Raw genomic sequence first — 27,530 nt, forward strand, 5'->3', positions numbered from 1 at the left:
ACTGTAATCTCACCAAATTTATTGGAAGGGGAGAATTTAGGGTGCTCTGAGAATCTGAAAAATGCTTTTATAATTGTCAATTATTTAGTTTAACAGGGAGGAGGCCTTTCAGCCCATCAGGTCAGTGCCAGTTCTTTACAATTCAATCCCATGTTCCTTTATATAATCCATTGTGGGACGCAACTTTATTTTCTCTCATATCCCTCAAATTCTCTTTAATACTTCTGCCATTTAGTTGCTCTGAGGGGTCATTTACATTAGCCAATCATCAGCTGTTTTCAGATCTGAGACAAAAGCAGAGGAGCCGGGGGAACCCATGCAGTTGCAGGGAGAACTCGACATAGACAGTGCCCAAGATCAGGATTGAACCCAGGCCATTGAAATTGAGATGGAAGCTCAATTAGCTGTGCCACTCTGAAAGAAAAACTCTATTTTGTTGATTACCTTGCATTTACCTAATGCTGGCAATCAACCTCTGTCGGAACCAGATTTACAGTATCTGTAGTTTTTTGTTATTTTCACCATCTACAAGCACAGGTTGGTTTAATTGTCCATCTGCATTGTCTTGTAGTTAATTAGTCTGATTGATAGAGGCATCAATGCCCCTGACCAATTTGAATGAGGTTTTTGAAGATATTACTGTGCATTTGATGCAGGGTACATGGACTTTAGTAAGGCATTTGACAACATCCTATATGAAAGGCTGCTCCAAAACATCAGAGACCATGGCATCCAAGGAAAATTTGATCCAAAGTTTGATTGGTATTAGGAGTCACAGTGTGATAGAAGTTACAGAGATAGGGAAAGGGGCTGGAGAGATGGGGCTGGATGTGGGGGGGGGGGGTGGCGGTGGGTGTCAGAGAGTGATCTAGATAACGAAGCTGTCCAGAGACCAGAGAAGGATCCAGAGATAGGGATGTGTGGAGGTTGGAGGGGGCTACAAAGATGGGAATAGGTGTGGGGGCTGGAGGGGGTCACTGAGATGGGGAGGGTGTATGGACCAGTGGGAGTTGCAGAAATAAGGTTGGGTGTGAGGGGACATGCAGAGAAAAGGTGTTCAGGGACCAGAAAGGGTTACAGAGATAGGGTGCGGTGTGGGGGCTAGAGGATATAGAGAAGGGTATGGGCCAGAAGGGGTTATAGCGATGGGGATAGGTGTGGGACTGAAGGGGATTACAGAGAAAGGGAGAAACACAATGGCTGGATGGGGGTTATAGAGAAAGGAAAGGGTACATGACCAGAGAGGGGAATGGGTATGTTAGTCAAAGTGGGTTAGTGGTGGACCATAGAAATTATTAGTGGGACCTTCATTTGTTTTGTCATTGTTAATGTAGGAAGTATGATGAGTAGGTTTTCAGATGACACAAGTGTTGTTGGTGCTGTGGCTGATAAAGAGAATAATCACAGACTACAGCAAGATATGGTCTGCTCGTACATTGGGCAGAGCAATGGCAGATGTAATTTGACAAATGTGATGTATTTTGTGTCATCAAATAAGGGTAGCAGTAGGAACTTGGAGAATATTGAGAAACAGATGGGCCTTGGTGTACCCTGATGGTGGCAGCGTTCATCAGCTGAGATACAGATTATAAGAGCAGGGAAGTTATGGTGCAGCTTTGTAAAATATTGGAATACTGTCTGTTAGGTTGGAAGCCTGTGACCAACGGGGTGCCAGGTTCCTAATGTTTATTAATCATTTATATTAATGATTTGGAGGAGGGTGTGGTTAACTGGGTAAGCAAATATGCAGATGATACAAAAATAGGGGGAGTGGTGGATAGTGAGGAAGGTTTTCTTGGATTACAGAAGGATTTGGTTTGTTTGGAAAAGTAGGCTGAAAGATGCCAGATGGAATTTAATGGAGACAAGAGTGAGGTGCTGCATTTCAGAAAAAAATAACCAAAATAGAACATATGCAGTTAAGGGGAGGGTATTGAGGTACGCAGAGGGACCTTAGGGTTATGGTACAGAGTTCATTGAAGGTGGATTCCCATGTAGACAGGAGTGGTGAAGAAGGCATATGGTATGCTGGCCTTCATAAATCATAGCATAGAGTATAGGAGCTAGGAAATGATGCTGTGGCTGTTTAAGGGATTGGTGAGGCCTGGTTTGGGGTATTGTGTTCAGTTCTGGTCTCCAAATTATAGAAAGTATATAAATAAGGTGGAGAGGGTGCAGAGAAGATTTACAAGGATGTTGCCTGGCTTACAACATCGAGAGTACAGAGAAAGATTAAGGAGACTGGGACTTTATTCATTGGAACGTAGAAGGCTGAGAGGGGATTTAATAGAGGTATTTAAAATTATGAAGGGAATAGATAGTCTAGACGTAAATAGACTCTTTCCCTTGAGGACAGAGGAGGTTGGAACAAGAGGGCATGTTAAGGGTAAAGGGGCAAAACTTTAGGAGAAATGTTAGAGGACGCTTTTTCACTCAGAGTGGTGGCAGAATAGAATGATCTTCCAGAAGAGATAGTTGCGGCAGGGTCCCTTCTGTCATTTAAGAGAAGGTTGGATGTTTACATGGATGTGAGAGCTTTGGAGGGTTCTGGGCAGAGAGCAGGAGGGGGAACTAGTGGAGTTGTTCAAGTGAACCGGCACGGACTCGAAGGGCCGACATGGCCTGTATCCACGCTGTAAAAAGTTATATGATTATATGGGTACTGAAGGGCTGTACAGACCAAACTACATTACACATTACTACTTTGGAAGTAGAGAGCACCTATCTTGGCCACAAAACATCTCAGGAAAGTGCAAGAGTGTCTGCACATCCTGAGAAGATTGAGGTGGGCAAGGCGACCGGGCAACTACCCTGTCAACTTTCTACAGGAGCTCAATTGAAAGCATTCTGGCTGGCTGTCATGCAGTGGGGTATGGATGCTGTCAGTCCATATGACAGAGAGGATAACTGGAGCCTCCATTCCCCACGTCAATGGGGTTTACTGGGATCTTTGCCTAAAGATGGCTCGCAGAAATCAATGAGGACCCCTATCACCCCACACACAGCATCTTCCAGCTATTCCTGTCGGGGAAAAAAGATACAGAAGTATCAGAACCAGAACCACCAGGCTGAGAAAGAGCTTCTTCCCACAGGCAGTAAGATTGCTGAACAACTAATGATCTTCTCATACAAACTCTTTGTGATGGAACTATTTAATTAACAATAATATTTATTTATTTATTTGAATATTTATATATTTTTCTATATGTGTGTTTGAAGTGTTACACCAAGCTGGAGAACGCTGTGTTGTCAGGTTGTACTTGTACAATTGGATGACAAATAAATTTGAACTTGAACTTCAGAGACACTGGAGTGCTCATGGACTAGGCTCCAGCATTCCTGTGCCCTCTGCAACTGCACAGACTCCAGTTCAAACTATTTGCAACCTGGGCTCCAGATCCAAACCTCTGATGTGATCAGGAAGCCTTCAGCTCCTGAGGCAGTTCAGGACCCCTTCATAACTCCAGCACCCTCTCAAATCTCAGTTCTGATACCTGGTTCCCATGAGCCAATCTCTGGCAGCCTGCAGTCAGTGTTGGTCCTTCAAATGCAAGTCGCCAGCAGCTCGTAGCCTGCGTGTGTCCTTCAGCCACTGAGCCACTTGCTGGTGCGCTGCAAGGTTGCCTTTCCTGTAAGATTGTCTCCTATGCTTCTCTTAATTGGGGGTGTTCTCCCCATTTCTGGTGCCCTGCTCCCCCGGAATCTGCAATACTGCTCAGAACAGGCATTGCCATATTGGGTACAGACCTCTGCGGTTGCAGAATTTAAAATAAAACATGTGTTCAGCTCCTTTAACAAGCCATTTAAAGCAAGAATAGAGCTATCATTATCAGGACTGGGTGGTAGGACCCTACGGAGCAGTGCTGAGACTCTGCTCTCAACTCTCCTGGGTCCACACCAGCAGCAACATACTGGTACAGCAGCTCCAGCAGTGCCACTGTTTTATTTTACTCAAATACCAAAATAATTATGACATATGGATGAATAATTGATCTGGCCTCTGTGTCCCAATCTGAGTTCTATTGAGTTCCTTTGGTTCCACAGTACTGACTACACACAGAGTGATTTCATCGGCCATCACCTGAAGCTGATTTCACTGTGGGCTCGACACCGACGACTGTATACTGACAGAAAACCTTAGTCAAACTGCTCTCCCACAGCCACGTTGCCTTCCTCGCTACTTGCCTCTACTGCCATCTTGTGCCTCATGGCTTCCGGCCCAGATTGGAGGAACAAAATCTTGTCTTCTGTCTGGGAACTCTCCAGCCAGATGGCATGAACATTGATTTCTCTGCTTTCTGTTAAACTTGCTCACCTTTTCTTTCCCCTCCCCCTTCCTGTCTTTCCAGTTCTTTTCTCCCCCCCTTACCAACCCAACCATCCGTCCTCCCCTCATCGCTGCTGACTCCTCCCTTCCCTCATCCACCTATCATCTCCTGTCTTTACCACCCCCCCCCCACTCTTTTGTTCAGATGCCTGCCAGCATTCTCAAGCCCGTAATGCTGGTTACCTTTGCTGTGTAAAGAACAGTGTTGGACCTGCTGAGCTTCTCCAACATTTTGTGGTTTTTTTTAAACCTCATGGTGTCTACAGATTTTCTTGATTTACTGCTTTCCCACTACTTTGGCTAATTCCCGCAAAATCACCTTTGACACAATGATTTGCACCCATACTTTGACATCTGAAGGCTCTGGGTTCAAGACTTTTGTTCTGGAGACCTGAGTAGGATCTTTGTGTTGTAGATTGAGTGGAACCCAAGAGACTGCATTTGAAGGAGGTGTCCTTATTTTATAACTTTGAGTTAGTTATAACGTAACCAACTGTAATGGAGGATGAAAACCATGTGCCCAGATGCTTTTTGCTTATGTGGAACTGACGACACTGGGTCCACACTCAGGTCACCTTACTTTCAGAACTAGCAGATGTAATTAAATTCAGCCATGGGGATTTATCTGAAGATACACTTTGAAATGGAATTCCACTGTGAGGCCCAGGGAAAGCAGTTGTCAAATGCAACACTCTGAAATTGACGAATTGGTCATAACCTGTCTTGCTCGAGAAGTTTTAATAAGTCTTTGTATCTACGAGATAAACCAGGAAATCATAACATACTGGTTCCATAATAATTAATCTTCTAAATTGTAGAATAGTATGTTCAGTTTTGATTTTGACTGACAAATGTTAGAAGGAGTAGGCGCATGATTAATTGTTTTTGGGGTATATAAGCCTGTGGTCCTGCTGCTGAAGTTTAGACTCTCCAAGGGGTGGGAACACCCCTTGTCAAGAAGGAAGAACAGCCAGAGTCCGAGCAACGTCCCGGTCGGGGGAGGTGAAGAAGCTGCTACCGGCGCCCTGACAACCTAATACAAGTGTGCAGTCGTTGCCTCGCTTCGGTAGTTGGGACCAGTCCAAGCGTTGATAAGTATAGTTGGGAAGGGCTTGCATATTGTAGTGTGAAATCAGCTTTTGAATTTGTAATAAACATTTGTATAAACTGAACTGCTCTCGGTGTGTGTGTCTATTTTCTTTCGGTAGCTCAAACACTGTGACCAATCTAAAACGAACAAAATGAGAAATATAAGTTTACCCAAGACACCAACACATAAAATCAGATTTGAAAGGCAATCTATTGGAGGAACTCAGTGAGTTAGAGGGTTTCAGGCCAGGATCTTTCATCAAAATGCAGACTGTTCTTGTTTTCCCACTTATGTGTTCAATCTGCTGAATTCCTCTAGCTGATTGTTCTCCAGATTCCAACACCTGCAGTCTATTGTGTGTCTTCTTAAAATCAATTTACTTGACCATTATCACTGTTCTGTGTGAGAAACCTTCTGATGCAACTATCTCTGCACTGTTTAAATTTGTTTACCTGTTACAAAATACCTCATGCAGTGAGTAGTGTTCTGCAAACAGAACACTGAGTTAATGTATCTCTAACCTTCGTACAAGCTGTTTTGAGAACACGATTTACAGAATTCAGGATTACAAATGAAAAGGAAGCCCAATTACCACCAAGCAACAGCAGTGTGAGAACACTGTCGTGGGGTTCACTCAGGAGCCTGACATCTGCAAGGAAGAAACTTTCTTTAATCCTGTTGGTGCGTGCTTTCACATTCTTAAGCTTTCTCCCTGATGGGAGGAGAGAGTGTGAAGGGTCTATCAGTTTTTTAGGCAATGGGAGATGCAATTGGAGTCCATGTAGGGGAAGGAAACTTGTGTTAAGTTCTGAGCTGCATTCACATACTTCTAATCAGAATTTATTGTCATGAACAAGTCACAAAATTCAATGTTTTGCGGCAGCGTCATAGAGCAAACATTTATATTATAACCATCTTACAATAATATAATAAATAAATAGAATAGTGCCCAAAAAAGGAAAGGCAGTGTCTTTGGTTCATTGATCATTCAGGAATCTGATGGCAGCGGGGAAGAAGCTGTCCTTGTGCTGCTGAGTGCTTGTCTTTAGGCTCCTGTACTTTTTTCCTGATGGTAGCAGAGTGAAGAGGGCATGGCCTGGGTGGTGGGAGTCCTTGAGGATAGAGGCTGCTTTTTTTTAAGACATCGCCTCGTAGATATCCTCAGTGGAGTGAAGTCTGGTGCCTTTGATGTTGCAAGCCGAGTTAACAACCCTCTGGAGTTTATTCTTGTCCTGGGAGCTGTTGTTTCTGTACCAGACAGTGATGCATCCAGCCAGAATGCTCTCCATGGTACACCTGTAGAAGTTTTCGAGAGAGTTTGGTGACATACTGAACCACCTCAGACATACCGCCTTTGTGATTTCATCAACATGGAGGCTCCAGTAGATCCTCTGAGATATTGGGACCAGGAACTTAAAGTTCTTGACCCTCTCCACTACTGATCTTGAGCAGAGCAGCTCCCATACCACAGACTAAGATTCACCTAGCAAGTTTGCATTTTGTGATATACCTGTGGAGGTTATTGAGTGATTGGGGGTGGGGGGAGGGGGGGGGAGAGACATGCAGAAATTCCTTTGCCTTCTGGTGCACTTGACTATCACATCAATATGTTTGTCTCAGGTCAGGGCTTCGGAGCTATTTACTCCAAAGAAGTTGAAACTATTATTTTGACTTCATTACCATTAATGTGGATGGGAGTGTGGACTCCACCTTTTCTACTGAAGACTGAATCAGAATTTATTGTCAAATGGATGACACAAAATTCGTTATTTTGCGGCAGCATCACAGGTGAAAATATTGCTGCAAATTACATTTAAAAAATGAATAAATTAAAGTTAAAGAAGAGAAAGTGAATGTTCATGATCTATTTAGAAATCTGATGTCAGAGGGGGAGAAGCTGTCCTTGTGCTGCTGGGGTTTTGTCCTCGGTCTCCTTTACCTGCCTCGTGATGTAATGAGGGCATAGGCTGGGTGGTGAGGGTCTTTGAGGAAAGAGGCTGCTTTCTTAAGATACTGCCTCTTGTATACCTCCTTGATGGAGTGGTGCCCATGATGGCACGAAAACTCTCTGTGAAACTACATCTCCTTGGAGTTTTCCCCTGCCCTGTGTATTGGCACCTCCATACCAGACAGTGATGTAAACCGTCAGGATGCTTTCCATTGTACACCTGTAGAAATGTGCAAGAGTTTTTGGTGACATACCAAATCTCCTCAAATTCCTCATGAAGTCTACCCTTCTTCATGATTGCATTGACATGGAGGACCCACGACAGATCCTCACAGATATGGACATCCAGGTATTTGAAGTTCATAACCTTTTCCACTCAATGAGAGCTAGTTTGTATTCTGCTGTTTTCCCCCTCCTGAAATCCTCCTTGATTTTGCTAATGTTGATCGCAAGGCTGTGTTGTGACACCCCTCAACCTGCTGATCCATCTCCCTCCTGTACGTTTCCTCATTGCCGTCTGTGATTCTGCCAACCACTGTGGTGTCATCAGCACATTTGTAGATGGCATTTGAATTGTGCCTGGCCACAAAGTCATGGGTGTAGAGCAGAGGGCTAAGCACACATCCTTGAGGTGTGCCTGTGGTGATTCCCAGAGGGGAGGAGACGTTATTGCCGATTTATACTGACTATGGTCTTCTGATGAGGAAGACAAGGATCCAGTTGCAGAGGCCCAGGGTTTGGAGCTTGTTGACTAGCACTGAGGGTATGATTGTAGTTGATGAAGAGTGGCTTGATGTATGTGTTGCTATCTAGGTGATCTAGAGATGAGTGCAAAGCCAGAGATATTACAGCTGCTGTGGAGTGATTATGATGGTAGGTGAACTGCTGTTTGTCCACTTGGCTATGTGTTAATTTTAGCCATGACCAACCTCTCAAAACATTTCATCACAGTAGGTGGTCATTGAGGCAGCACATTCTGCTCATCTTCGGCACTGGGATGATTGATGCCCCTTTTGAAACCGGTGGGACTGTTCCGACTGCAGCAATGAGAGATTGAAAATGTCCCTGAACACTCTGGCTAGTTGGTTGGCACAGATTTTCAGTACCCTGCCTGGCGTGCCATCAGGCCCTGATGCCTTGTGAGAGTTCACCTTGAAGGATGTTGTGACGTTTGCCTCAGTGACAGATATCACAGGGTTGCCAGCTTCTGCAGGGATTCACATTGGTGCCTTTGAGTTTTTTTTCAAAGCAAACGTATAAACTATTCAGGTCATTGGGTAGTGAAGCAATTCAGCTATTTATGGTGTTTGGCCTCACCTTGCAGGCAGTAATAGCCTGCAATCTCTGCCATTGCTGACGAGTATCTGACTGTCTCTAGCTTTCCTTGGAATTGACTCTTTTGCTGCTGAGATGGCCTTCTATAGATCATTCCTGGACTTCCTGTAGAGATCTGGATCACTAGTCTTAAACACAATCTATCTCTGCCTCAGCAGTTTGTGAATCTTTTGATTCAGCCATGGCTTCTGGTTGGGGCACTCACATTATGTACGTTTGGGCACACACTCATCTGTGCAGGTCTTGATGAAGTCTGTCACAGCCATGGCATATTGCATTCAAGTTTGAGGCTGCACTTGAATATAGTCCAATTCACTAATTCAAAGCAGTCCTGCAGGCTCTCTTCAGTCTCCCTTGACCATAATTTTGCCATCTTCATCACTGGTTCTCTAGACCCATCTTCACTTGTACGCTGGGAGCAGAAGTACAGCCAGGCGATCAGACTTGCCAAAAAGTATGGTTGTGGGATGGCTTGGTAGTAGTTCTTCATGGTGGAGTAACAGCAGTCAAGTGTGTGTTGGCTCCTCTTGTTTTGCAGGTAATGTTTTGCTGATAGTTAGAGACTTCTTCAGGCTGGCCTGGTTGGAGTCCAGGGCGTGCTGTCTCGTGGCTGCTGAACCGAGTGCTCAACCCCTCCAGTTCTACCCTGATGTTAGACTGGGTCAGAATGTATATGGCGACCAGGATGATGGCAGTGAACTCCCTTGGCAAATAGAATGGGTGACACTTGAGTGCCAGATGTTCCAGAGTGGTGGAGCAGGACTGGAGCATGGCCATCATGTTTGTGAACCACAAATTAATTGATGATGAAGCAAACACTGTCTCCTCTGGCCACTGATCATCTCCTTCGTCTTATCGATTTTGAGTGAGGTTGTCATCTTGACACCATGCACTTGTATTCCTGGGTAACTAGAATAACCACTTATTATAGATTAAGGTACCAGAATGACAAGAAAAATGTGTGGGCCTTGTTACTGCTGGTGGTGACAATTTTACTTTATTGTGATATTGTATAAACTAATCAGATTTCAGATTTATTGTCAGACATGACAGCACATGCAACCCTGAGATTCTTTTTCTGTGGCCAAGACAGAATGACCACTTATTGGTAGTGCAAAAAAAAATGTACACAGCATAAACATGTAAACAAATAAAAAATGTAAATAGATATTGAATGTAAACAAACTGCAATACAGAGAAAGTTTTTAAAAATCAATGAAGTGCACAAGTAAGAGCTCATAAATGAGTCTCTGATTGAGTTGGTCATTGAGGAGTCTAATGGTAGAGCGCTAGCAGCTGTTGCTGAATCCGGTGGTGTGAGTCTTGTGGCACCTCTACCTCTTTCCTGATGGCGAGAACAGAGTGTGTGCTGGGTGGTGTAGATCCTTGATGATTGCTACTGCTCTTTGATGGCAGCGTTCCCTGTAGATTTTCTTGATAGTGGGTAGAGTTTTGCCAGTGATCTCCTGGGATGTGTCCACTACCTTTTGGAGGGCTTTATGCTCAGATATGTTGGTGTCCCCATACCAGACTGTGATGCAGCCGGTCAGCATACTTTCCGCCACACATCAGTAGAAATTTGCCAGTTTCTGGTGTCATAGCAAACCTCCACAAACTCCTGAGGAAGCAGAGGTGCCAACATGCTTTCTTCACGGGAAAGAACGTCTGAGATAGTGATTCCCAACAACTTAAATTTGCTTACCCTCTCCACCTCTGATCCTCCCAATGATCACTGGATTGTATACCTCTGGCTTTCCCTTCCTGAAGTCAACAATCAGCTCCTTAGTTTTGAGGAAATTGAATGCAAGGTTGTTGTTGGTGCACCATTCAGCCAAGTTTTCAATCTCCCTCCTGTGCACTGACTCATCCCCTTTCTTTATACAACCCACTACCATGGTATCGTTGGCAAATTTGTAGATGGTGTTATTGTCGTAATGAGCCACACAGTTGTTGGTGTAAAGTGAGTAGAGTGGTAAAATCATCTGGTTTCATATCAATAAAAGAGCAAGCTACTGTGATGAACTTGTTCACGTTTATTTGCACAAAACATTAGATTTGGCTGGAATGCTTCAATCCGAAGTACCTTCATCCAAGCAGTTGTCATTCCATTGAGTCCTTGCTTCATCCAAAATGCCAGAGTTCTTCCAGAGTGGTAATAAAAGTGCCCTTGTACTGCTGTTTGATGAATGGGAACTACATAAAATGTCCCAAATATTATGGTGCCCTGAAATGAGGGGCTATGCATTTTTAAAAAAAAAAAGTGCTTTAATTTCTACATGGTCAAACAAAAATGTACATAAATACCCTTGAATAAAATCTGGAATGTGGACTTCAATCACATGTGAAATGTGTGGTGATATGTAATTACACCACTAGGTCATCAGGGGTCATCCCGGTGACCTTGTATATAAAGCAGTCCAGAGCTACAGTCTAGCCTTCCAGGTTCGTCTTGCTGAGAGACAAGACCTCTTAGTGTACATATTAGTTTATTAAATTGTACTGACAATAACCACCACAGCAGTGCGAGTATAAGACAGCTTTAATAAACTAATATGTACACTAAGAGGTCTTGTCTCTCAGCAAGACGAACCTGGAAGGCTTGACTGTAACTCTGGACTGCTTTATATACAAAGTCACTGGGATGACCCCTGGTGACCTAGTTGTGTAATTACATATCACCACAAAATGTTTGATTACAAATTTAAAACTGTGGAGCACAGGGGCAAAGAAAGGAAAAGTGAGTCTTTGTCCCATACATTATGGAGGGCAGTGTAGGTTCACACAGCCGCTGAATAAAAAATCATCTGAGATTTAAAGGAAATTTGATATAGACACTCTGACCTTTCATGTTGCATGTGTTGTTTCATCTCAGTTTATGCTCTGACCTTTCAGGGATAATAAGTGTCTGCAATTTTTCAATCCATTAACTGTAACAATGTTGTAGCATATGTAATTTGAGGAAGGAGAAATATTCTGCTGTCATTACACATCCCTCACTCCATTTATCTTTAAAAATCTGTATCTGTGACTGCCTGTAGAAATGGTTTTGAAATCCACAAAGAATTGCTGAATTAGAACATGGCGTTAAACGAGCAATTATCCTTCAATTTCGTAAAACTGTTTGACTGCAGCTCTAAAGTGGAACAGGGGTCTGCCCAACTCTGAACACCACCCAGGAAGCTATCGGATAAGTAGAGTTTCACATCTTGTTTGGCAGGTAAAGAGGTCTAAATGAGATAATTTCTTATTGATTTTCTCTCTTTCCTAGCTCAGCACTAATGTCTTAGTTCTGAAGCATTAACTCTGCTTCTCTCTCCCCAGGTGCTGCCTGGCCTGCTGAGGATTTTCAGTTTTTATTTCAGATTTCCAGCATCTGCAATTATTTTGATTTTCCAGATAAATGGGGTTCAGGTTTAGATCAGGCTTGATTGAATTAAGTCACCAAGAAGCATCAAGGTGTTAAAATAGCTAAAACCCATTCCCATGTTCACACCATATTCCTGATCTCTCGTGATCACCAACATTTTTATGCCAAGTACTAATGAGGTAATCTCCATCTCCCTACACAGCTATTAACTGTAGTCCAACTCAAGTTCAACATGAGGCTTTGTGGCAACTGGCATGAAATTAATGTGACTCTTGCTGTGATGAAGTGCTCTCTATATTTTTAGTTTATTTGTATCTGGAACCTAAGCGTAAAATGCAAGATGAACCCTTGGTGCAAAACCAAGGGATTGCAACACTTTTGGAAGCTGCCAATTTGACATGTGATGTTAAACCAAGGCTCTATTTGCTCTCTCAGGTGAACATTCAAGATTCCTCACTGGAAGTCCAGGAAGATCCTGGTATTTTGCATAATATTTATTCCCCATTCAATATCACCAAACAATTGTTTTGTCAGTTACTTCATTAACACCCATGCGACCTTGCTGTGGGTAGCCTGTCTACCATGTGTCCTGCTTCCTAAATGTTGACTGTATTTTGGAAGTCCTTCATTGCCTGTAGTAAATTTTGGGATGACTACTCTTTCTTTTTTAACTGTATTTATGATTTGGCTGTTGTTGTATGGAGGGTCATGTGATTCCTCTGGGGGGAGCCAGGTCGGAGACCACCCACAGTGAGCACACACCTTGCCATTGGCCTCTTTGAAAGAGTACACAGCTCGCCACTGGCTACTTTAATCATCTATCCTATTTTGGGCATACTTCAGCCGGCCCCACTGGTCTGCTGGGGTGTAAAGGCCAACATGTGGAGTAGCTTGGTCTCTTTCCCTCTGGGGAACGAACCCAAGCTATTGTGCTTGTGTTGCGAGAATCATTGTAAATAATTTTTCTTAACTAATTGGGGTACTGTGCCTGCACCAGATGGAAGGGGTGGTGGGCACCATGTGTTGCATCTTTTCATTGTAGTTAATTGATCGCGATTAGTAGTGATTGCTGGTTGTTAGTCGCATCTGATGTGAGTCTAATGTGTGTGTGTGTTTTCGATTGCTGTGGAGACTATCCTCCACAGGCAAATAAAGATCTTTGCTAGAATCATCTTGTGTTCAGACTCCCAACCGGATAGCCTGCACAATTTGGTCTGAGCCATATGTCATCAAGATTATACTCTCACTGGGATGGAAATTAAATACCCAGAATGGGAATTCTGGCTGAACATTCCCTGTCTTTCTGAAAAATTAACCTCAAAATGGATTTTCCTGTGCTGACCAAGGATGAGAGGTTCAAACAACATAAAATAGGAGAACAGACATGGAGAGCCAATGGGTGCATGGAGCATTTCAGATCAAAGGATTTCTCTTTTCAAAGTAGATTCTTGCTGAGTGAATTTTCCTTCAGTGTTGGCATCGGTCATTACTAATTTAGAGAAACCTAATGCAGTTAGTGAGCTCTCAAATGGCCACAGAAGATATCAATGGTTAACTTTGGCACAGGGTAATCATCTGCTCTTATACATTGAATCAATTATATCTTGTTGTTTCTGTGCATGTGATAACAGTGGAACCTCAATGGAGAGGTGTCATATGAAAGGTGACTAAGGCAATCCACCAAATCTATTCTCTTACATTGGCCTGGAATGACTTCTGACTAAATACCCAAAGACATCAAAAGGCACTTTTGGTCCATTTTATCCTGATGGTAGAATGGTTACAGCAGAGAGCAGGAGGCCATTTGGCCCATTAAGTTCTTGCCAGCTTTCTACCAAAACTCTCCAATGGCTCCCCTCAGCTCTTCCTCCAGAGCCTTGCAGATGTTTACTTTGCATATGAATACCCAATTCCCTCCTGAAGTCGATAACAACACGTCATGCTTTCATGAACACTTTGGTTGTGAACTACTTTTACTTGGCATTTTATAGTTGACTGATGTTATAGTTTGGTCCTTAATGAAAATGTAACAAAAATATAAAATATTTTCAATCAGACCCTCTTGCTCACCCCATCTGATGATCTGGGACCTGCTGGAGGCTTCTCTGGTTTTCCGGTTCCATCATCTGCAATTTTTTTTGTTCTGAATATTTCCATTGCTCTTAACCTGTGACCTGGATGACTAAACTGCTCCTTTAAGTTCTAGGTGAGAACTATACTCGACCATTGGGTCTGCCCAAGAGATGGGAAAAAAACTGCTGCTCTGTACTGTTTTGACTGTAGCCTGTGGAATTTCATGGTTACCTGGTTACCTGTCAGGTCTGCAATCAATTAGCTTAATGTGTATTGGCTTAAGTATTTCTGCATCCGAAGGCACTGGAGCCTTGAATTCAACCTAACGTCCTCAAAGAAAGAAGGCCCCTTTTATACTTTGGGTATTTCTCCATTCAGGTTAATGGGATGGTTAGCATTACGGTTAGTGCAATGCTATTACAGCACCACCAAACTGGGTTCGAATCCAGTGCTGTCTGTCATGAGTACATGCATTCTCCTTCTGACTGTGTAGATTTCCTCCAGGTGCTCCAGTTTCCTCCTATCTTCCAAAAATGTACAGGTTTGTAGGACATGGGCTCGTGGGCCAGAAGGGCCTATTACTACTGTATTTCTAAATTAAAATTGAAAAAGAATAAAAGTTACAAACTATAATGTCTTTGACATAACCTGCCCTGTTGGGACAAGGGGTTCAGAAAAAAAGTTTAAATTTATTTGAAATTATTGTTATTTTATCTCAGATGAGGTGTAAAGATGAAATTATATATTTTTTTCCTATCATTCATTTCATTCAATATTGACATGTATCACATTACCATGAGATCGACAGTCTTCCAGGGAGAAATTGCAGCATAAAAGTGATTCATTGCATCAGGTGAAAATTGATCTTTGTAAACCCAGTCATTCCCAATTTATAGGAGGCTCAAACAAAATGAAAAATAATGTTGGGCAAAACTAAACAGTAACAGTTGGGAAACTTAATAATTTTGGGATGAGAGAACTTTTTGGACATCTGTCTTAAGGATAATAGAAGAGTCCTGGAGAATTTTCTCCCAATATCAACATTAAATAACATATTACATGTATCTGGTTATTATTTCATCATGGGATGTGGGAGCTCGTAATGCACTAATTGACCACCATGTTTACTTCATTACCTCCGCACCAAATTTTATTATAGTGTCCTGATGTGTGAAAGGTGGTACTTAAATGAAAGCCCATCTTTTCTACTGCGCACAAGGTTTGACCCTTTTCCAGCAATGCACCTTGATCACTCAGTGTCTTTGAAGGAACTCTCATTTGCTTTGCTTCTATTGTTAAGGGTGCTGGACAAAGCTCATCCTGGCTCTGTCAGTTTTACAGCAGACAAAAGGTGAAGTACATCATTATTAATGTATTAATGTGACAATAAAATGAACCTTTGCTTCAATCTTAGTTTATCTGCTGTTTCCCTCCCAACAATGTGCAGTCTTGTTAAATTTTGTGGGCAATTTAACATTAGTTTGTGGCATTGCAAAGGATTCTGGGATTTTTGCTGTAAAAGTTAGCCAACAAAGAATGCAATGGAATGCAAAATACTTGACTGTATTTTGTTTCCTCAGAAGTAGAACAAAGAAGGCTTTTCTGTTGATAAGAACATTAGCTAAAGAATAAGAAACTTATTCAGCTTAAACAATAAAAGTCTTTAAGACTAGACTGAAACTGACAATATTTCACTGTAACAGGAAGATAAGCTAGAACAGAGGGTTTCTCAAGACTTGGCTTGTAGAAAAACTGACAGAAGCAAAAATATTGAACTACCAATTAATCAATAATTTGCTCCGATTACTAAGCACTTTGAGCCAAAAACTCAGGACCTCATGTAGACTTTGGTCCCAGTTTACTATATAAATCACGTCTGAAATTTGTGTAAGCTCAATACAGAGCAAGAGTTCAGTACAGAGCAGGAGTTACTGAACTCCTCGATGTACTTTCTCACTCCCACCAGTGTAACTGAAGCTGAATCAACATACTGCTGTAAGTTTGTGGTTTTGCTGTTTTCTGCTGTGTGTTTTCTCGCAGCACAGGCCGACTTCCACAGCCTCTTTGAGCTTCAGTGCTTGAATGGGTGGTTTCATGTTGTGGACTTGCACTCACTTAAAACCAAATGATTATTCCTCCTCTGATCATTCACAGATCATAAAGCCAGAAAATGTGAATCACTGGAATGGAACAATTAATTTTCATTAGGACTCCTATGCTTACCAGACAAAGTAGAAATGTAAAGGTAGCCATGTTACATACTGCAAGGTTTCTTTGAAACCTAGAAATCTAATTAATGGATGCAGGGACAGGAGCACAGCTGATTAAATCAAAGAGTCACAGAAACATAGAAGATGGGAACAGGGTTTGAACATTTGGCCCTTTGAGCCAGTCATATGATTATGACTAGTCCTCCATCTGTATATCTTGTTTCCACCCTCTCACCCACACTCTTGGTTTGTTTTTGCATCCAGACATCCATAGACCATTTCCTTTAATGCATTCAGTGACTTTGTCTCCACTGGTAGTTGTCACTACCCTCTGAGTGACAAAATCCCTTCTCTTTGCTGTCCTGAGATTCACTCCTACCTGGAGAAATCTCTCTCCATCCACACTCCCCGACAGAATCTCCAAGAACAGTTGGGAAACCAATGCATGCTTTGCTCACTGAAGAATATGTTTAATGCACTTGATTATACCACCTGCAAATTGGAGGAACAACACCTGATTTTCCGTCTGGGCACTCTCCAGCCAGATGGCATTAATATCAACTTTTCTGGTTTCTGCTAACCTGCTCTTCTCTTCCCCCTCCCTCCCTCCTTCTCTTGATCACTGTTGTCCCCTCCCTTTCTTCTCCATCTATCACCTCCTGCCTTGCGACCACACCTCTTCCCCCCCCCCCCCCACCCTTAATCTTTTGTTCGGAGCCCAAAACATTGATTATGTATTTTTTTTTTGCCTTTGCTATGTAAAGGACACTGTTCGACCTGCTGAGTTTCTCCAGCATTGTGTTTTTACTTCAACCACGGTGTCTGCAGATTTTCGTGTTTTACCTCAATTATAAATGTATTTTTTTCATTTTTGCATCTTCCAGCCTGATGAATTGCAATTAACACCACCCATGCAATTGTGATTTAACTTCCCAAACTACAAATGGCTATAATTCACCAGTTGTGGCAACTTGAGCCCTTTTAATGATTTTATTATCTTTCATTATTTCAATAACTAATCATGTTTGAACACCACAGAGGAAGGGGTTAATAAAGGAAATATTCTCCCCACCCATGCACACACCCGATACCTCTCAGGGTCCATATGAAAGGAAATTACCAGCTGCATCTTCCCAAGTTTTTGATTTATTCCATGGAAATATAGAAATTGCCAAATTAGAAAATGGGTATCTCTCTATGCTGGTACAATAAAGGAACTATTGACTAATTACAGCAATAAATCTCTATCAATTAGTCCATAATAGTTCCAAACGTGAGGCAAGTAAAATCCAGCTGGGAAGCTTTGGGGCAGGGCCAATAAACCCAAAGTCTCTAATTAATTCAAAGCATTAATAGATTACTCTGCTCCGATTACTTGTACACGAGCATCCCTTAAAGAGATCCCTCTAATTTGCATTTTTGTGATTCAATGCTACGTTCTCCCATTTCCCCTCAGATTTAAAAAATTCGAGTCATGAACTATTGCTTCCCACAGTCACCATCAAATACAGGCTGTGTGCATTGGTTTTACGAGACAAAGTGAAGGTAATTTGTTGCATTAGGTTAAGTATAATTTAGAAGCAGTTGGCTAGAAATTCGATTGTTGCCTCCAAACATCATTCATTCATAATAAAACATGGTCATTCATGACAAGGGCCCTGCCTAATGTAAGGTCTATATATATATATAAAAAGTCATTATTGAGGCACAATGATAAGGCCAGAATTTATTGCCCACTCTTAAATAAGATGCTGGAGAGCTACATATTTAAAACGATGTTGACATTTCAGTGAATATGTTCTTTTCTACTGTTAGATAGGGAGTTCCCAGATGTGGACCCAATGACAATGAAGAAACAAGGACTTGCTTCCACTTCAAGTTGGGATACGACTGCAGGTTACCATGTCAAGGCACTAGGCTTCAAATCTCTGCCCAATCACCCCATAATTACCATAAACAATTTGCATTTGCTGGGTTTTTTTTGAAGCTTCATTAAATTATCGGCTTCATTTTTTTTCCTGAGAATATAGTTTTGGATCTAATATTGTAAAAGAATGTGGGATTAATTTCCATATTTATTAATAGAACTTGACTGTATTTTATTGGAGTCTCTCTCTCTCTCTCTCTCTCTCTCTCTCTCTCTATCACTTACACATACTTAATTTATGTATTGGAAGGAGTTCAGGACCAGTAAAGCTGGAGCAGGCTCAGCGCTAAATAATTGTTTCATCCGATTCACCCTGAACGTGCATTTGTGCAGATAAATTATCCACAAGTTCACTGCATCTAACTAAATCAACTTTGTTGAGCTGGAATAGACTTAAACAAGCCTGTTAATCTATCCTGACGTAAACTTTAAATACTGCTGGACATCTACTTACAAGAACAGCTACAAGATGCAGACACTTCAAAGTCAAGGTGCTCACTTTATTCATTGCTCAGAAACTCCATGCACATCATACATGTAACACCGCTACTTCATCTAATGCTCTGGCATATTTCTATAATATGTTCAATTTTACCACAGAACCAGAGACCTATTTACATAACTTTGTCAGTTGGGTGAAGTTATATTGTGATTAGAGTAAGGTTTATTTTTGTATATGATAAACATTTCTCATTGTTATGAATTAGCTATGATTTTCAGACTGGTCATGGTCTCTTGGGAAATCAATGGCAAGATGGTATTGCCTTTATTACTTTGTTTTAAACTCAAACAAATACAAGGATGTCAAACCACACAAGGCCCTTTGGTTTTAATGATTATAGCTTCAGAAGAACTTGTAACAAGATAACAATTTCTCTTTGGGACAGGCGCACATGAACAATTCCCGAGTGACCAAGAGCCGTACGCTATTTCAATTCTGAATGAGGAAAAGAGCGTCATGCAGGGTGACGATAGCATTAGGTGTGCAAATGACGATAGCTTCATGACACCCACGATGACTGATGAATCACACCCAACAATGGGACTTTTACCAGAAATTGCCAGAATGCTTCAAAACAAGTGCAAAGCTTTTTTTTAATCCCCTCTCAAATTTGTGTGTAAAATTTGTCCATTTACTGTGCAAGATTACTTCTGTGGAAATATTTTAAAAGATATTGAATTTTGAATGCATTTCTACCATCTGAGCCAGCACAGCGGCTCAAAGCTCCAGTTTCAATCCTGGCCTATGGTGCTGTTGTGGCAGACTTTGAACATTTCCCCTATGACCAGATGGGTTTCCCCTGGTTTGCTTCCACATTACCGAAACCATGCCAATTGGTAGGTAAATTGGCAATCGTAAATGGCCCAGTGCATGTAGGTGGGTGGTAGAATCTGGTGAGGGGAGTAGATGGAATATTGGGGACAATAAGATGTGTTAGGGTGGGTTTAGTGTTTAAAAATAAAACAAAAAAAATCAGGTGTGTCATGTTCTGGTCCTGTCCCTGTGCAGTCTCTCTCCAGTATAAATATCCACAGTTTCAAGGGGGCATGATTGTTGAGAATTGTTGGGGGAATGCAGGAACAAGAATGTTATTGTCCAGTTTTGTTCGTTGCCTGAAACTTATCACAGAGGGAATACAGCAAAGGTTTGGCAGATTGTGTTACTGGAATGGTGAGACTACTTTCGGAGGAGAGTTTAGGTTGACTAGCTTGCATTGACGTGCTTAGAAGAGGGGATCAAATTGAAACAGGCTGTAGACTGTCTGGATGCAGGGGGAAAGCTTCCCAAGGTTAAGGTGCCAATCCAGACAACATCCTGATAAATCTAAAGTAAAACACGAAAGTCTGCAGATACCGTGGTTGAAGTAAAAACACAATGCTGGAGAAACTCAGCAGATCAAATTTTTCTGTGCAAGTACTTGAGATCCTTGGCCCCTGCAAATTACAACAACAGCAGCACTGTCAGAGCTGGTGTAGATCCATGGAGAGAGGGGATCAGAGACATAATGTTCCCAAGGTCCAACTGGCTTTGAATAGGTTGTTAAAGGAGCCATTGATCATTTTAGAACCATAGAATGTGACAGCACAGTGAAAAGGCCATTTGTCCCTTCAGGTTTGTGCCGAAATATTCTGCTAGTCCTGTTGATCTGCACCCAGTCTATAAAACTCTAGATCTCTCCCATCTATGTATCCAATTTATTCTTCAGAATGAGCCAGCATTTATCTGTTTTATTTAAAATCCTGTGACAGTCTGTGCCCAAGATGGTGGTGCCTATGATAGGGAAGTGGAGGACTGGTGAAGGGCACCAGAAAATTGGAACATCACCCCCCACCCCCCTGTCTGAGAAGGAGAAGCAGAGGAGATGGTGACCACAGTGGCAGATCAGTGAGGGGTTCTGCAGCTGAAGGAACAACACAGCTGCTGGTGACTTGAGGCAAGGTACCCAAGGAGGCTATGAGCTGCTGGATACTGGAGTCAAGGGATATACATCAGGCTGTGGACTGCTGGAGAGTGCCTCGAAACTGGCTGAAGGGGTACCAGGCATTGGAACTGGGATGCAAGAGAGTGCTGAGGGCATTGAAGGGTTCCTAATAATATTGGAGGTTCAAGTCTGGAGCTCGGGTTGCTGATGGTTTGGACTAGATTCTGTGTGGCCGTGGGAGCACTGGTGAATCACTCGGTGATTCTGGGGTGGGGGGGGGGGAACCTCTCTTTTGCTTCTCTTTCTCTGACTGTAAGATGTGCTTCAGGCAATTTCTGTTGATGGCAAATCTGCCCTCCTTACAGCAGGCAAAAGCAATTTTGTGTAATGTGACACTTTTATTACATGACAATAATTTGAATCTTGAAAATTTGACCTGCTGAGTTTCTCCAGCATTGTATTTTTATTTTAATCCTGGTAAATCTCCTTTGCACCATTCCCGAAACTTCCACATCCTTCCTATAATGAAGTGACCAGAAATGAACACAATACACTAAGTGTGGTCTCATCAGAGATTTGTGGAGTTGTAACATGACCACTCAACTCTTGAACTCAATCCCCTATTAATGAAGCCCAGCAACCCATAGGCCTTAAGTATCCTATCAACCTGTGTGGTGACCTTAGAGATGAATGGATTTGAACCCTGAGGTCCCTCTGTTCCTCCACACTGTGGTATCTGACCATTAACCCTGTACTCAGCCTTCAGATTTAACCTTCCAAAATGCATCACCTCACACTTATCCAGATTAAACTCCATCTGCAACTTTTCTGTCCACCTCGGCAACCTGTCTCTGTATTCTTGTAACCTACAACCACCTTCAGCACCATCCACAATTCCTCCAATCTTCATACGATCCACAAACTTACCGACCCCCTCCTTCTACCTCTTCATCCAGGTCAATTATAAAAATCACGAAGACCAAGGGTCCCAGAACAGATACCTAAAGAACTTCACTAGTCACTGACCTCCAGGCAGAATACTTCCCGTCCACTACTACTCTCTGCTTTCTACATGCAAGCTAATTTTTAATCCACACAGCTAAGGTTCAATGGATCCCATGCCTCATAACTTTTGGAATGAATCTCTCATGGGGGACCTGTCAAATGCCTTATATATTCATATATAAAATCCATATATACTACATCTAACACCCTACCTTCATCAATTTCTTTTGTAACTCCTCAATTAGGCTTGTGAAGCATGGCCTACCCCTTACAAAGCCATGCTGACCACCCTGAGAAGAATGTACCTCTCCAAATGCTCATAAATCCTGTCCTTAAGAATCCTTTCCAATAGTTTGCCCACTACTGAGGCAAAGTCCACTGATCTATAATTCCCAAGATTCTAACTATGACCTTTTCTATGGAATGTTTTATTTCTGAATTTTTTTCAAAAAAATTACATCATAAAATTTTTCAATATCACAATATATTAAACTTTTTCGTACAAACAAAAACAGTCCTTCCCTTCACCCCCCCACCCCAACCCACCCAACACCCCAATACATACGAATCCGCACTCCATCAGAGCGTACGTATCTTTTAAATATATAGAATACAATTGGGGAAACCACCTTTAAATATATATAATAGTTCCATTTATAGTTCTTTTTTTAATTACTCTTTTTGGGGCCCTATGTGGTCCAGGTATGGCTGCCAGATCTTTACAAAAATGTCATATTTATTCTTTAAGCTATAAAAGATTTTTTTTCCCCATAGATATACAGCTGTTAATTTCCGCAATCCATCGTGCTATAAGTAGAGGTGAGTCAGACTTCCAAGTGATCATGATACATTTTTTTTGCTATTTTTATAAATGAGATTCTATATTTATTCAATTTGTTGTTGTTTCCATAAATATTACCTAGTAGATAAAGATCCAGGTTACCCGTGAAGGCCACTCTGGTTATCCTGGTTAATTTTTCTGTGATGTTTTGCCAAAATGGCCTCGCCTTCATGCATGACCACGTAGCATGTAAAAAAAAGTTACTGTCTCAGGTAATGTTTGAAACACATCTCTGATATTTCTGCTTTTGATCTGTGTAATTTCTGTTGGGTAAAATATAATTGGTGTAAAAAAAAATTATACTGAACCAATCCATATCGCGCACTTATAATTGATGTCATGCTGTTCTTACACCAATCTGACCAGCTTCTTTCTGAAATCACCACACCCAAGTCCAAATCTCATCCTTCTCTTGATCTCTGTAATCCTGGTTTTGCACTTTCACTCTGGAGAGTGTAGTATATTTTTGTTATAAATTTGGATGTATTTTACTAAGTTCAGGTGGGGTCAACAGTGGTCCACATCTTTCTCTTAAGAAAGATCTGAGCTGGAGAAAACAGAAGGTCCCACTGGCCACTCTGTATTTGTGTTTGATTGTTCGAAGGACATAAGAGTTCATGCCATGTAACCATCCTTAATATATCTTATACCTATATTAAGGATGCCATGAATTTAAATATTCTATTGGCTATGTTCATAGGCAATAACACATTTTTACAAAGTGGTGCTTTTATAGATTTCCCTACTTTTTTTCCTATACATTCATTAATTTCTTGCCATGTTCTAATCACACGTATTAGTATGGGGTTATCTGTCTTTTTCTTTAGTGATTAGACTCTCCATTTATAGATATTTGCTTTCCCCTCCTCTATTGAATACATTCCCATCTGAAAACAAAGTGGGGGGGGGGGGGGTGTTCTCTTCAATGAAGAAGGCTGCAAAAAATCTACTAAGTAGTGTTTTAAAAATCTCTAAGTCCTCCTAGCCCATAGTCCTATTACATTTTTTCCAGTGTGATTCTTGGTCCCTTATTATTCGTAGGAACTGTCTAATATGATTGTTTAGTGGTTTAAAGAAGTTTTTAAGTAATGGCATAGGCAGCAATTGAAAAAGATACTTCAGTCTTGGCATTACTTTCATTTTGATGCAATTAACCCTTCCCACTAAAGTATTCGATAAGTCTTTCCATTATGCCAAGAAGAGGAAGATAATTTAGTTTATACAGATTTTGTAAGTTATTGTCAATTGCTATTCCAAGAAATTTTATTCCATTTGTCTTTCATTTAAATTTATATTCTTTTTGGTATCTTTTGTATTCAAAATTTGTCAATGGCATTATCTCACTTTTCACAAGACAAAGGAACAGAATCAGGCCACTAGGCCCATCGAGTCTGTTCCATACATCTCCACTAAGCTACTTGACACTAGTTCCAATTTCTGGCCTTCTCCCCATATCCCTTGATGCCCTCACTAATGAGATACTTGTCTATTTCTTGTTTAAATACTCCCAGTGATCTGGCTTCCACTGCTGTATGCGGCAGATCCACGACCCTCTGGCTAAAGAAGTTCTTCCTAATCTCTGTTTTATATGGATAACCTCTAATTTTCAGACTATGGACCCTTGTCCTTGATTCACCCACCAAGGGAAACATCTTACCCGCATCCACCCTAACTAAACCTTTCAAAATACGAAATGGCTCTATGAGATCTCCTCTCATTCTCCTATACTCCAATGAATACAACCCAAAAGCTGCCAAAGGCTCCAATTACACTAGCCCTTGCATTCCAGGTATCAACCTAGTTAATCTCCTCTGCACCCTCTCCAACAACATCACATCCTTTCTATTATAGGGGGCCCAAAACTGCACACAGTACTCCAAATGAGGTCTCACCAGTGGCCCATAGAGCCTTGTCAGCACTTCTTTACTCTTGTACACTATTCCTGTTGAAATGAATGCTGACATAGCAACCTGGTCATTGAAATTAACCAAGAATAGATGATTCTTGCCAAAAGAGATTCAGATTATTAGGAATAACCTGAAACAATCTGTTTACAATCTGTTACAAGTGATCAAAACAGTCCTTTCAAAAATAACGAGGAATTGAATTCTATCAAATTTCCTTTAGTTGTAATGCTATAGCACAAAGTGGATTGAAAGCAGCTCATTCTGGGATCGATGTATTATGCCATAATCAATTAAATTTAGACATACAGCACAGTAAAGCGTCAATTCGGCCCACTAGTTCGTGCTGCCCATTTTACACCCCATTAAACTATAGCCCCCCAATATGTCTTTGAACGGTGGGAGGAAACCAGAGCCCCTGGGGACAATAGACAGTAGGTGCAGGAGTAAGCCAATTGGCCCGTCGAGCCAGCACCACCATTTTTCAGATCATGCCTGACCACGCAGACACGGGGAGAATGTACAAACTCCTTACAGACAGTGAGGGATTCGAACCTCAGTCTGGTCCCGATCGCTGGGTGCTGTAAAGGTGCTGCGCTAACCGTTATGCCAACTGTGCCACCCTTGACCTATTTCCAGGATGTCCCACTCACTGTGCCTCTGACAATACAATATATGAAAGCAAAGAGGTGGGGGGGGGGAAATTTAACAGGAACCTCATTTTTTTCCCCTTACATAGAAGGTAGTGGGTGTAGGAATGGACTGTTGGAGGAGATGGTTGAAGTAGATACTTTTCCAATGTTTAAGGGAAAATTGGATGGATGGGTTTAGAGGGATATGTTCCAAAAGCAGGCAGGTGGGACTAGTATGGGTGGACATTTTGTTTTGCAGGGGAAAGTTGGGTCGAAGAGCCTGTTTCCACACTGTATGACTACATAAAAGCATTCAAAAATGTATAGCAAAAACAGAGACGATCTTTGTTATATTATCTGTGATTCATAACCAATTGTATGGAGACACAAGTAAAAGGGAAAATTAATTGGGAAGGCTAGAATGCAAAATTTATTGCAGGCTGGAAATGTACTGCAGCCAGCTTTCTTGTGTTGTCAGTTTTGTGCTGTCATAGTGCACTCATTATAAAAATAGCCACCCCAGATGATGTTGATTCTGCAGTCGGATGCTCTCACTTCAGCCTCATTTCACTCACTTGTGAAATCTCTCTCAGAATGAACATGGTACATCTGAACCAAAGAATGTGCACAAGGAAGAAGGGGGAGGGAGGATGGACCATGACTAAGAGCAGAACACAGCAGTGAGAGAAAGCATGTTGGATAGTGGGATCTTTGACAGGGGACCCCCACCCGCAGGCAAAGGACAAGATGATTGTTCATTTCATAACCTGAGACTCATCATGACATATGCCTTGATGTACAAACTGCACATCACAGCACTGCAGGAGTCAGAAATTGCCCTGAGGTCTCAGAGCATCAGATCTGCTTTTAATGATATGAAGGCTGGCATTAAAGCTTTGTAAGGTTGACTACAGTTAACATATTACAGAAACTAATTTTCTAAAAAATAATTTTAATGCATAACCTCATTACCTTCCAGTTCCCATGGAGTTTGCTGATGTTGACACTTCTAACTTGATGGGACTAATCAAGCATGCTGCGTTTTTGTGTAATTTTTTTTAAAAGAGGATAATTTTCTCTTTCCCTAATCTCGTAAGCCAACTTTCATCCATGAGGGATTTTCATCAATAATTTCTTTTAGTAGTTCACAGCATCCTGCTTGTTCCAAGTATCTTAGTCTGAAATTCTCCTGGGATCCTGCCTATTCCTCCCTCGTAACTCTTGGTGCAGACGGAAAGATTCTTTTCCGGGACAAGGAGCCGAAGAGTAGTCATTGCTAGAGATTTGGGGAGTGCTGAAGATTCTGGGAGTTTCCGAATTATTTTGCGAGATCTTCCATTCACCTTGGAAGAAGAACATCAGCAAAAGAGTTGACAGAGTCGAGGCCAAGAATGCAAGACCCTTATTTGTCAGACAAAGTAACCAGTGGCTGCCTCACTAAGCATATCCTGCTACTAAAATAATCATTAAGCAGTAAAAGTAAAATTCTCTGTTAATAGTGTGATCCAGAAAACAACTGTTGTTAGTAATTGAGCCAAAGCATTTTTGTGGGAAACATCATTGGCTGGGGGAGGGGAATTATAGTGTGTAGATTTAGGGGTCTGAATCACACCCACCTCCTCCTTCACGAAAACTCATGGCTAGCTCTAAAGTCCCAAAGACCTCTTGACTGGCTTGTGTAGTTGCTTTGCCACAGATTATGAGCCACTGATACAAAGATGTCTGTTCATTCCTAGCTGAATATTCCTTTCTGTCTTGGTTATGCAGGGATTTGGCCCAGCAATTTTGGGGCGGTATTTGGGGGAGGTGTAGCGGTTAGCACATCGCCTTTACAGCGCCAATGATCAGGACCAGGGTTTGAATCCTGCACTGTCTGTAAGGAGTTTGTACGCTCTCCCCATATCTGTATGGGTTCCTCCGGGTGCTCTGGTTTCCTCCCACCCTTCAAAATATAGCAGGGGTTGTAGGTTAATTGGGCAGAACAGGCTCGTGGGCCAAAATGGCCTGTTACCATGCTCTATGTCTAAATTTAAAATCTCAAGTTGGCCTCCTGAGACAGGACAGTGAAAGGTGTCTGGAAATCCCACCGATGCTCCTGAATAAGCCCGGATAAGAATGGAAGGGGGTAAGCACAGAAAAAGAATTAGGTACTGGGTGAGGGAGAGGGAAGGATGTGGTGGGGGTGAGATGTGGGTGGACAGGCTATTAAATTGGCCAAACAGAATATGAATGGATCTATCCCACAATGTTGTATAGTTACCTAGGTATATTGGTAAGAATCAGAATTTTTATATTATTCAAACTGAGGATTTTGCTGGGTAAAGTTGTGAAACAAATCTGCATTAGAATATATAGTTTTACAGCACAAATGGATCAATTTGTATTATTTAAATAATTTCTAAAACCATGAATATTTAAAAATCATTTATGAGAGGTTTTGTGGATAAA

The 27,530-nt window shown here is 41.7% G+C and overlaps 2 long non-coding RNA genes across 6 annotated transcripts in view; both read left to right on the forward strand.

Annotated features, from left to right (window-relative positions):
• LOC138742064 (uncharacterized) overlaps positions 1 to 27,530 on the forward strand; it is a 312,510-nt gene that overhangs the window by 25,838 nt on the left and 259,142 nt on the right. The gene's annotated exons all lie outside the window — the stretch shown is intronic.
• The window catches only part of LOC138742094 (uncharacterized), a 67,960-nt gene that overhangs the window by 2,875 nt on the left and 37,555 nt on the right, over positions 1 to 27,530 (forward strand). Inside the window, exon 2 of the long non-coding RNA XR_011343945.1 lies at positions 22,480 to 22,524. This is a non-coding gene — a long non-coding RNA (uncharacterized lncRNA). The remainder of the gene's footprint in view (positions 1 to 22,479; positions 22,525 to 27,530) is intronic.

This window comes from Narcine bancroftii, chromosome 1 (genome assembly GCF_036971445.1).
Source record: "Narcine bancroftii isolate sNarBan1 chromosome 1, sNarBan1.hap1, whole genome shotgun sequence".
Lineage (NCBI taxonomy): Eukaryota > Metazoa > Chordata > Chondrichthyes > Torpediniformes > Narcinidae > Narcine > Narcine bancroftii.